We start from the raw sequence: 12,754 nt of genomic DNA, 5'->3' as shown, positions 1-12,754 counted from the left end.
TTAACAGCATCATCGCTTTTATGACATGGTATAAAGTGTGCCATTTTCGAGAATCTATCCACGACAACAAATATGCTATCCCTCCCCTTCTTTGTTCGAGGTAAACCTAAAACAAAGTCCATAGATATATCCTCCCAAGGAACACTAGGTACAGGCAAAGGCATATATAAACCATGAGGATTGAGTCGTGACTTAGCTTTTTGACATGTAGTGCAGCGAACAATAAAACGCTCAACATCCCGTCTCATCTTTGGCCAAAAGAAATGTGTAGCAAGTATGTCCTCCGTCTTCTTCACGCCAAAGTGTCCCATTAATCCTCCTCCATGTGCCTCCTGCAACAACAAAAGACGAACGGAGCTAGCTGGAATGCATAGCTTGTTAGCACGAAACACAAATCCATCGTTAACAACAAACTTGTTCCACATTCTTCCTTCTTTACAATTCTGAATTACATCTTTAAAATCAGCATCATGCACATATTGATCTTTGATGGTCTCCAAACCAAATATTTTGAAGTCAAGTTGTGAAAGCATAGTATAGCGACGAGACAATGCATCAGCAATAACATTTTCTTTTCCCTTCTTGTGTTTAATGACATAAGGGAAAGTCTCAATGAATTCAACCCATTTAGCATGTCTACGATTCAGTTTAGCTTGACTTTTAATATGTTTCAAAGATTCATGATCAGAATGTATAACAAATTCTTTGGGCCATAAATAATGTTGCCATGTTTCTAAAGTCCGAACAAGAGCATATAATTCTTTATCATAAGTAGAATAATTCAGACTAGGCCCACTCAATTTTTCAGAAAAGTATGCAACAGGTTTGCCATCTTGTAATAACACACCTCCTAATCCAATTCCACTAGCATCACATTCAACCTCAAAAGTCTTATTAAAATCAGGAAGTTGGAGTAAAGGAGCATGTGTCAACTTATCTTTCAATACCGTGAAGGCTTCTTCCTGTGCGGTACCCCAAAGAAAAGGCACATCTTTCTTTGTAAGCTCATTGAGAGGTGCAGCAATGGTGCTAAAATCTCTCAAAAAACGCCTATAGAATCCAGCGAGGCCAAGAAAACTCCTCACTTGTGTGACCGTTTTGGGCTGCGGCCAACTCTCAATAGCTTCAATCTTGGCTTTATCAACTTCAATTCCCTGTGGAGTAACAACATAGCCAAGAAAAGATACTCGGTCGGTGCAAAAGGTGCACTTCCCAAGGTTACCGAACAAACGTGCATCACGTAGAGCAATAAAAACAGCACGTAAATGTTCCAAATGTTCTTCCAAAGATCTGCTATAAATCAATATGTCATCAAAGTAAACTACCACAAATCGTCCAATGAAAGCACGTAAAACTTCGTTCATTAATCTCATGAAAGTACTAGGTGCATTAGTTAACCCAAAAGGCATGACTAACCACTCATATAATCCAAACTTAGTTTTAAATGTTGTTTTCCATTCATCTCCCAATTTCATACGAATTTGATGGTAGCCACTACGCAAATTAACTTTGGAGAATATTGTAGAGCCACTCAATTCATCAAGCATATCATCTAGCCTAGGAATAGGATGACGATAACGAATAGTAATATTATTAATGCCTCTACAATCAACACACATACGTGATGTACCATCCTTTTTCGGCACTAGAATAATAGGAACAGCACAAGGACTAAGAGATTCGCGTATATAACCTTTGTCGAGAAGCTCTTGTACTTGACGCATAATCTCCTTCGTCTCCTCTGGATTGGTACGGTATGGTGCACGGTTTGGCAGTGAAGCACCGGGAATTAAGTCAATCTGATGCTCAATCCCTCGAATAGGCGGTAATCCCGGTGGCACGTCTTGTGGAAAAACGTCAGCGAACTCCTGCAAAATGTTAGTGACAGCAGGAGGCAAAGAGGAAGGCACGTCCTCGAATGAAAATAATGCCTCTTTGCACACAAAAGCATAGCAAATAGATTTGCTGAAATCTAGCTCATCAATATCAGATTTGGTGGCAGATAAACATGCACTTTTCAATTTAATTTCAGAAGCAACACTAGATGGTTTATTATTAGGCTTCATTTGTTGCTCAAATTCTTTTGCCACAATCTGATTTTCGCTCTTATTCTTCTCCTGTTTTGCTTTATTAGCTCTATTAATATCATCTTTCAAAATGGAATCAGGAGTAATAGGAAGCAAAGTAATATTTTTATCCTTATGAACAAGAGTATAGTGATTGTTTCTACCATGGTGTATAGAGTTTTTATCAAATTGCCATGGTCTACCAAGTAGTAAGGAACATGCTTGCATAGGTACCACATCACAATCAACATAACCAGCATATGTAGAGATACTAAAATGCACACGAACAGTACGTGTTACGTTAACCTTGCCGCTGTTGTTGACCCATTGGATGTAGTAAGGATGTGGATGTGGTCTTGTGGTGAGAGAAAGCTTCTCCACCATCTCCATGCTAGCCAAGTTGTTGCAGCTCCCTCCGTCTATTATGACGCGCACAAAACGTTCCTTCACAACTCCCTTGGTATGGAACAAATTGTGCCTCTGATTTTGCTCAGTTTGTGTGACCTGCACACTCAAAACACGTTGAGCAACTAAACATTCATACCTGTCAGCGTCTTCAGGAGCCATGTATTGCGTCTCATGATCAGAATCATCTCCACCATGTTCTTCACGTGTAATAAGAGCCAAAGTCTCCTCATCATAGTCACTAGCGGACTCATATCCACCATCTGCGGTAGCAATCATCACACGCGGAGATTTGCATTCTCTCGCATAATGACCTCCTCCCTTACAACGACGACAAATAATATCACTTGTGTGCCCTGTTGATGCCATGGAAGAAGAAGAACTCTGTGCAGGCCCAGCAGGTGCGCTCTTGGCAGATAATGGTGGTTGTGCCTGTTTTCTTGTATCACGACTGGAGGAGGCACCTGATTGAGGTGCTGGTGCAGTTGAAGTAGAAGATGCACGCGGTGTCCATGATGAAGGTCGGCCTGCAGAAAAGTTAGATCGCGCCAATGCTTGTCGATCCTGCACTTCACGTTCAGCTTTACAAGCAAGATGGAATAAACGAGTGATATTAGTATACTCCTTATAGTCTAGAATGGTCTTAATCTCTCTATTTAATCCACCTAGAAAACGTGCAAGCATAGCTTCATTCTCCTCAACAATACCACATCTAATCATGCCAGTTTGTAATTCCTGTGATGAGGACATCAATACAATTGTTACACCCACAGCCCCTGCTGCTATACATACTGGACCAATTACTAGAGCTCGTGCACGCCAACTAAATTACCAGGTACTTTTGTTTCTTGGTAATTATTCTAATGTTCATGAGAATATGATGCTGCCTAAATTGGATACATTTGTTTTGCTTACAAATGATGGGCCTAGCTTGGAGAAGGATGAACATTGGAGCAAGAACAAGCATGGAGATGATGGCATGCGCAAGGGGAACAAGAACGGAGTTACAAGTGATGATTTCAGGACTTTGAAGCCACCATAATGGGTGCATGAAGCCTTGGACGAAATATACAAGATGCCACTTCATAAATTTCGTCCCGAGGCTATTTTAGGTGCTGCGTCACCTTATTATTGGGCCAGGCCCATGTAATTTCGAAATACATAAGTATAGGCTATTTTTAGAGTCCGTATGTGTGGGGAAACAAGAGATAGTGATAGAGGCGAGGGTCCCGATCTTTCGATGAGATGATGGATATCGCTTTGGTGGAAGTCGACTTTGACGATCCGACTACGAACGTGCGAGGACGTCGCGCGTTAGCAATCGCTAAACCAACTCCGAGAGGTTATTGACCACGCCGGAGCACGATCAACCTGACCACGAGGGTCTGTTTCCTGCGAGCAAACGAAGAACAAGCAAGAAACTAAGATTGCAATCTGGATATTGCGAATATAAGATGAAAGCTTTATTGATCAAGGTGGGGTTCTGTGACGCCTTTGTCTGGTCGTTGAACACAAACGAAGTACGCGAAGTTGCAGCTATGGCGAACTTTTAATCTAAACAAAACCCAAAGTCTAAACGATGCCCTAAGGGCTGTATATATGGAGGAAGAGGGGGGGCATTTCGTGGCCCTTGGTGGAGGGGTCCGAAATCAACCCTATCTCTTGTTTCCCCACACATACGGACTCTAAAAATAGCCTATACTTATGTATTTCGAAATTACATGGGCCTGGCCCAATAATAAGGTGACGCAGCACCTAAAATAGCCTCGGGACGAAATTTATGAAGTGGCATCTTGTATATTTCATCCAAGGCTTCATGCACCCATTATGGTGGCTTCAAAGTCCTGAAATCATCACTTGTAACTCCGTTCTTGTTTCCCTTGCGCATGCCATCATCTCCATGCTTGTTCTTGCTCCAATGTTCATCCTTCTCCAAGCTAGGCCCTTCATTTGTAAGCAAAACAAATGTATCCAATTTAGGCAGCATCATATTCTCATGAGCATTAGAATAATTACCAAGAAACGAAAGTACCTGGTAATTTAGTTGGCGTGCACGAGCTCTAGTAATTGGTCCAGTATGTATAGCAGCAGGGGCTGTGGGTGTAACAATTGTATTGATGTCCTCATCATCCTCCCCTTCTTGAAATGAAGTCGTCCTCGACGGAAGTTCATCTTCCTCACCCAAATAAGGCTTCAAATCTGCAATGTTAAAAGTGGGACTAACCCCAAAATCTGCAGGCAGCTCAAGTTTATATGCATTATCATTTATTTTCTCTAACACCTTAAAGGGACCATCAGCACGTGGCATTAACTTTGATTTGCACAAATCAGGAAATCTATCCTTACGCAAATGTAACCAAACAAGATCTCCAGGTGCAAACACAACATGTTTTCTACCCTTATCTCCAGCAAGTTTATATTTAGCATTCATGTGCTCAATGTTTTCCTTAGTTAACTCATGCATTTTTAAAATCAATTCAGCACGTTGTTTAGCATCAAAATTAACCTTCTCCGAAGATGGAAGAGGCAACAAATCAATAGGTGCACGAGGTAGGAAACCATACACAACTTCAAAAGGGCACATCTTAGTAGTAGAATGCAATGAACGATTATAAGCAAATTCAATATGAGGCAAGCATTCCTCCCACATTTTCTTATTATTCTTCAAAACAGCCCTAAGCATAGTAGACAACGTTCTATTGACTACTTCAGTTTGTCCATCAGTTTGGGGGGTGACAAGTAGTACTAAAAAGCAGTTTAGTCCCCAACTTAGCCCATAAACATCTCCAAAAGTGGCTAAGAAATTTAGTATCACGATCTGAAACAATAGTATTTGGCACACCATGCAAGCGAATAATTTCACGAAAGAACAAATCAGCAACATTAACAGCATCATCGCTTTTATGACATGGTATAAAGTGTGCCATTTTCGAGAATCTATCCACGACAACAAATATGCTATCCCTCCCCTTCTTTGTTCGAGGTAAACCTAAAACAAAGTCCATAGATATATCCTCCCAAGGAACACTAGGTACAGGCAAAGGCATATATAAACCATGAGGATTGAGTCGTGACTTAGCTTTTTGACATGTAGTGCATCGAGCAATAAAACGCTCAACATCCCGTCTCATCTTTGGCCAAAAGAAATGTGTAGCAAGTACGTCCTCTGTCTTCTTCACGCCAAAGTGTCCCATTAATCCTCCTCCATGCGCCTCCTACAACAACAAAAGACGAACAGAGCTAGCTGGAATGCATAGCTTGTTAGCACGAAACACAAATCCATCGTTAACGACGAACTTGTTCCACATTCTTCCTTCTTTACAATTCTGCATTACATTTTTAAAATCAGCATCATGCACATATTGATCTTTGATGGTCTCCAAACCAAATATTTTGAAGTCAAGTTGTGAAATCATAGTATAGCGGCGAGACAATGCATCAGCAATAACATTTTCTTTTCCCTTCTTGTGTTTAATGACATAAGGAAAAGTCTCAATGAATTCAACCCATTCAGCATGTCTACGATTCAGTTTAGCTTGACTTTTAATATGTTTCAAAGATTCATGATCAGAATGTATAACAAATTCTTTGGGCCATAAATAATGTTGCCATGTTTCTAAAGTCCGAACAAGAGCATATAATTCTTTATCATAAGTAGAATAATTCAGACTAGGCCCACTCAATTTTTTAGAAAAGTATGCAACAGGTTTGCCATCTTGTAATAACACACCGCCTAATCCAATTCCACTAGCATCACATTCAAGCTCAAAAGTCTTATTAAAATCAGGAAGTTGGAGTAAAGGAGCATGTGTCAACTTATCTTTCAATACCGAGAAGGCTTCTTCCTGTGCGGTACCCCAAAGAAAAGGCACATCTTTCTTTGTAAGCTCATTGAGAGGTGCAGCAATGGTGCTGAAATCTCTCACAAAACGCCTATAAAATCCAGCGAGGCCAAGAAAACTCCTCACTTGTGTGACCGTTTTGGGTTGCGGCCAACTCTCAATAGCTTCAATCTTGGCTTTATCAACTTCAATTCCCTGTGGAGTAACAACATAGCCAAGAAAAGATACTCGGTCGGTGCAAAAGGTGCACTTCCCAAGGTTACCAAACAAACGTGCATCACGTAGAGCAATAAAAACAGCACGTAAATGTTCCAAATGTTCTTCCAAAGATCTGCTATAAATCAATATGTCATCAAAGTAAACTACCACAAATCGTCCAATGAAAGCACGTAAAACTTCGTTCATTAATCTCATGAAATTACTAGGTGCATTAGTTAACCCAAAAGGCATGACTAACCACTCATATAATCCAAACTTAGTTTTAAATGTTGTTTTCCATTCATCTCCCAATTTCATACGAATTTGATGGTAGCCACTACGCAAATCAACTTTGGAGAATATTGTAGAGCCACTCAATTCATCAAGCATATCATCTAGCCTAGGAATAGGATGACGATAACGAATAGTAATATTATTAATGCCTCTACAATCAACACACATACGTGATGTACCATCCTTTTTCGGCACTAGAATAATAGGAACAGCACAAGGACTAAGGGATTCGCGTATATAACCTTTGTCGAGAAGCTCTTGTACTTGACGCATAATCTCCTTCGTCTCCTCTGGATTGGTACGGTATGGTGCACGGTTTGGCAGTGAAGCACCGGGAATTAAGTCAATCTGATGCTCAATCCCTCGAATAGGCGGTAATCCCGGTGGCACGGCTTGTGGAAAAACGTCAGCGAACTCCTGCAAAATGTTAGTGACAGCAGGAGGCAAAGAGGAAGGCACGTCCTCGAATGAAAATAATGCCTCTTTGCACACAAAAGCATAGCAAACAGATTTGCTGAAATCTAGCTCATCAATATCAGATTTGGTGGCAAATAAACATGCACTTTTCAATTTAATTTCAGAAGCAACACTAGATGGTTTATTATTAGGCTTCATTTGTTGCTCAAATTCTTTTGCCACAATCTGATTTTCACTCTTATTCTTCTCCTGTTGTGCTTTATTAGCTCTATTAATATCATCTTTCAAAATGGAATCAGGAGTCATAGGAAGCAAAGTAATATTTTTATCCTTATAAACAAGAGTATAGTGATTGTTTCTACCATGGTGTACAGAATTTTTATCAAATTGCCATGATCTACCAAGTAATAAGGAACATGCTTGCATAGGTACCACATCACAATCAACATAATCAGCATATGTAGAGATACTAAAATGCACACGAACAGTACGTGTTACCTTAACCTTGCCGCTGTTGTTGAACCATTGGATGTAGTAAGGATGTGAATGTGGTCTTGTGGTGAGAGAAAGCTTCTCCACCATCTCCATGCTAGCCAAGTTGTTGCAGCTCCCTCCGTCTATTATGACGCGCACAGAACGTTCCTTCACAACTCCCTTGGTATGGAACAAATTGTGCCTCTGATTTTGCTCAGCTTGTGTGACCTGCTGATGAGGACATCAATACAATTGTTACACCCACAGCCCCTGCTGCTATACATACTGGACCAATTACTAGAGCTCGTGCACGCCAACTAAATTACCAGGTACTTTCGTTTCTTGGTAATGATTCTAATGTTCATGAGAATATGATGCTGCCTAAATTGGATACATTTGTTTTGCTTACAAATGAAGGGCCTAGCTTGGAGAAGGATGAACATTGGAGCAAGAACAAGCATGGAGATGATGGCATGCGCAAGGGGAACAAGAACGGAGTTACAAGTGATGATTTCAGGACTTTGAAGCCACCATAATGGGTGCATGAAGCCTTGGACGAAATATACAAGATGCCACTTCATAAATTTCGTCCCGAGGCTATTTTAGGTGCTGCGTAACCTTATTATTGGGCCAGGCCCATGTAATTTCGAAATACATAAGTATAGGCTATTTTTAGAGTCCGTATGTGTGGGGAAACAAGAGATAGGGTTGATTTCGGACCCCTCCACCAAGGGCCACGAAATTCCCCCCTCTTCCTCCATATATACAGCCCTTAGGGCATCGTTTAGACTTTGGGTTTTGTTTAGATTAAAAGTTCGCCATAGCTGCAACTTCGCGGTACTTCATTTGTGTTCAACGACCAGACAAAGGCATCACAGAACCCCACCTTGATCAATAAAGCTTTCATCTTATATTCGCAATATCCAGATTGCAATCTTAGTTTCTTGCTTGTTCTTCGTTTGCTCGCAGGAAACAGACCCTCGTGGTCAGGTTGATCGTGCTCCGGCGTGGTCAATAACCTCTCGGAGTTGGTTTAGCGATTGCTAAGGCGCGACGTCATCGCACGTTCGTAGTCGGATCGTCAAAGTCGACTTCCACCAAAGCGATATCCATCATCTCATCGAAAGACGGGACACCTTTGCCTCTATCACTAAGTTGGGGACTAAACTGCTTTTTAGTACTACTTGTCACCCCCAAACTGATGGACAAACTGAAGTAGTCAATAGAACGTTGTCTACTATGCTTAGGGCTGTTTTGAAGAATAATAAGAAAATGTGGGAGGAATGCTTGCCTCATATTGAATTTGCTTATAATCGTTCATTGCATTCTACTACTAAGATGTGCCCTTTTGAAGTTGTGTATGGTTTCCTACCTCGTGCACCTATTGATTTGTTGCCTCTTCCATCTTCGGAGAAGGTTAATTTTGATGCTAAACAACGTGCTGAATTGATTTTAAAATTGCATGAGTTAACTAAGGAAAACATTGAGCGTATGAATGCTAAATATAAACTTGCTGGAGATAAGGGTAGAAAACATGTTGTGTTTGCACCTGGAGATCTTGTTTGGTTACATTTGCGTAAGGATAGATTTCCTGATTTGCGCAAATCAAAGCTAATGCCACGTGCTGATGGTCCCTTTAAGGTGTTAGAGAAAATAAATGATAATGCATATAAACTTGAGCTGCCTGTAGATTTTGGGGTTAGTCCCACTTTTAACATTGCAGATTTGAAGCCTTATTTGGGTGAGGAAGATGAACTTCCGTCGAGGACGACTTCATTTCAAGAAGGGGAGGATGATGAGGACATCAATACAATTGTTACACCCACAGCCCCTGCTGCTATACATACTGGACCAATTACTAGAGCTCGTGCACGCCAACTAAATTACCAGGTACTTTCGTTTCTTGGTAATGATTCTAATGTTCATGAGAATATGATGCTGCCTAAATTGGATACATTTGTTTTGCTTACAAATGAAGGGCCTAGCTTGGAGAAGGATGAACATTGGAGCAAGAACAAGCATGGAGATGATGGCATGCGCAAGTGAAACAAGAACGGAGTTACAAGTGATGATTTCAGGACTTTGAAGCCACCATAATGGGTGCATGAAGCCTTGGACGAAATATACAAGATGCCACTTCATAAATTTCGTCCCGAGGCTATTTTAGGTGCTGCGTCACCTTATTATTGGGCCAGGCCCATGTAATTTCGAAATACATAAGTATAGGCTATTTTTAGAGTCCGTATGTGTGGGGAAACAAGAGATAGGGTTGATTTCGGACCCCTCCACCAAGGGCCACGAAATTCCCCCCCTCTTCCTCCATATATACAGCCCTTAGGGCATCGTTTAGACTTTGGGTTTTGTTTAGATTAAAAGTTCGCCATAGCTGCAACTTCGCGTACTTCGTTTGTGTTCAACGACCAGACAAAGGCGTCACAGAACCCCACCTTGATCAATAAAGCTTTCATCTTATATTCGCAATATCCAGATTGCAATCTTAGTTTCTTGCTTGTTCTTCGTTTGCTCGCAGGAAACAGACCCTCGTGGTCAGGTTGATCATGCTCCGGCGTGGTCAATAACCTCTCGGAGTTGGTTTAGCGATTGCTAAGGCGCGACGTCCTCGCACGTTCGTAGTCGGATCGTCAAAGTCGATTTCCACCAAAGCGAAATCCATCATCTCATCGAAAGACGGGACACCTCCGCCTCTATCATTAAGTCGATCTGATGCTCAATCCCTCGAATAGGCGGTAATCCCGGTGGCACGTCTTGTGGAAAAACGTCAGCGAACTCCTGCAAAATGTTAGTGACAGCAGGAGGCAAAGAGGAAGGCACGTCCTCGAATGAAAATAATGCCTCTTTGCACACAAAAGCATAGCAAACAGATTTGCTGAAATCTAGCTCATCAATATCAGATTTGGTGGCAAATAAACATGCACTTTTCAATTTAATTTCGGAAGCAACACTAGATGGTTTATTATTAGGCTTCATTTGTTGCTCAAATTCTTTTGCCACAATCTGATTTTCACTCTTATTCTTCTCCTGTTGTGTTTTATTAGCTCTATTAATATCATCTTTCAAAATGGAATCAGGAGTCATAGGAAGCAAAGTAATATTTTTATCCTTATGAACAAGAGTATAGTGATTGTTTCTACCATGGTGTACAGAATTTTTATCAAATTGCCATGGTCTACCAAGTAATAAGGAACATGCTTGCATAGGTACCACATCACAATCAACATAATCAGCATATGTAGAGATACTAAAATGCACACGAACAGTACGTGTTACCTTAACCTTGCCGCTGTTGTTGAACCATTGGATGTAGTAAGGATGTGGATGTGGTCTTGTGGTGAGAGAAAGCTTCTCCACCATCTCCATGCTAGCCAAGTTGTTGCAGCTCCCTCCGTCTATTATGACGCGCACAGAACGTTCCTTCACAACTCCCTTGGTATGGAACAAATTGTGCCTTTGATTTTGCTCAGCTTGTGTGACCTGCACACTCAAAACACGTTGAGCAACTAAACATTCATACCTGTCAGCGTCTTCAGGAGCCATGTATTGCGTCTCATGATCAGAATGATCTCCACCATGTTCTTCACGTGTAATAAGAGCCAAAGTCTCCTCATCATAGTCACTAGCGGACTCATATCCACCATCCGCGGTAGCAATCATCACACGCGGAGATTTGCATTCTCTCGCATAATGACCTCCTCCCTTACAACGACGACAAATAATATCACTTGTGTGCCCTGTTGATGCCATGGAAGAAGAAGAACGCTGTGCAGGCCCCGCAGGTGCGCTCTTGGCAGATAATGGTGGTTGTGCCTGTTTTCTTGTATCACGGCTGGAGGTGGCACCGGATGGAGGTGCTGGTGCAGTTGAAGTAGAAGATGCACGTGGTGTCCATGATGAAGGTCGGCCTGCAGAAAAGTTAGTTCGCCCCAATGCTTGTCGATCCTGCACTTCATGTTCAGCTTTACAAGCAAGATGGAATAAACGAGTGATATTAGTATACTCCTTATAGTCTAGAATGGTCTGAATCTCTCTATTTAATCCACCCAGAAAACGTGTAAGCATAGCTTCATTCTCCTCAACAATACCACATCTAATCATGCCAGTTTGTAATTCCTGATAATATTCTTCTACAGAATTTTTCCCTTGTCTTAAACGCTGCAATTTTTGAAGCAATTCACGTTGATAATATGGTGGAACCCAACGCGTACGCATAGCAGTTTTCAAAGCAGCCCAAGTAGTTGGAATAGGATATAATCTACAATGTTCAGACCACCATACACATGCAAAACTTGTGAAAGCACAAACGGCAGCAGCAACTCGTCTCTCCTCAGGATATTGTAAACATGTAAATCGTTGTTCAGTTTCTAACTCCCAAGTAAGATATATATCAGGAACATATCTACCCTCAAATGGTGGAATATTCAATTTCAGTTTAGGAATATGGACATCATCTCGTACCTGAGGTGGTGGTGCAGGCCTACCGTTACGAATATATACCTGAGGTCGACCTGCTGGTGGTGGTACAGGTGGCTGCACGTAGTGTTGATTTTGATCAACCTCATCCTCATAGTCTCCCACATAATCATCCTCCTCCGCATCGGCAGCAGGAGCCACAGAAGTATCAACAGCAGCACCAACAGTTTGGCCAAACGCAAGAGGAACACGGCTTGCTCGGCGGAGGTCTGCTTCGCGACGTGGAGGTAGTCGTTGTTGTTGTTGTTGTTGGAGAGGTGCGTTAGCTGCAGCGGGTGGTGGTGGTGGAAGACGCGCGAGCAATTCATTAAACTTGTTATCGAGCTTTGTTTCGAACGTCTTCTCAAAGCCAGTGATCTTCTCCATGGCCTCTTCAAAATTGTTCAGCACATCTTGCACCTGTTCAGTCATCATTTGCTGAAACTTATCATGAAGCTCCTTGTTCGATAAATTCTCCCAGTCAATCTCGTCGGCTTGTGATCCTGGCATGGTTAGCAGCAATAGAAACACACAAGAATATGATCCTACAGACTACGAACAAGTGGTGGTGGTGGGTGTCACAAATCCGTC

Source organism: Triticum dicoccoides, chromosome 4A (genome assembly GCF_002162155.2).
Source record: "Triticum dicoccoides isolate Atlit2015 ecotype Zavitan chromosome 4A, WEW_v2.0, whole genome shotgun sequence".
Lineage (NCBI taxonomy): Eukaryota > Viridiplantae > Streptophyta > Magnoliopsida > Poales > Poaceae > Triticum > Triticum dicoccoides.
This window is presented reverse-complemented; position numbering follows the sequence as displayed.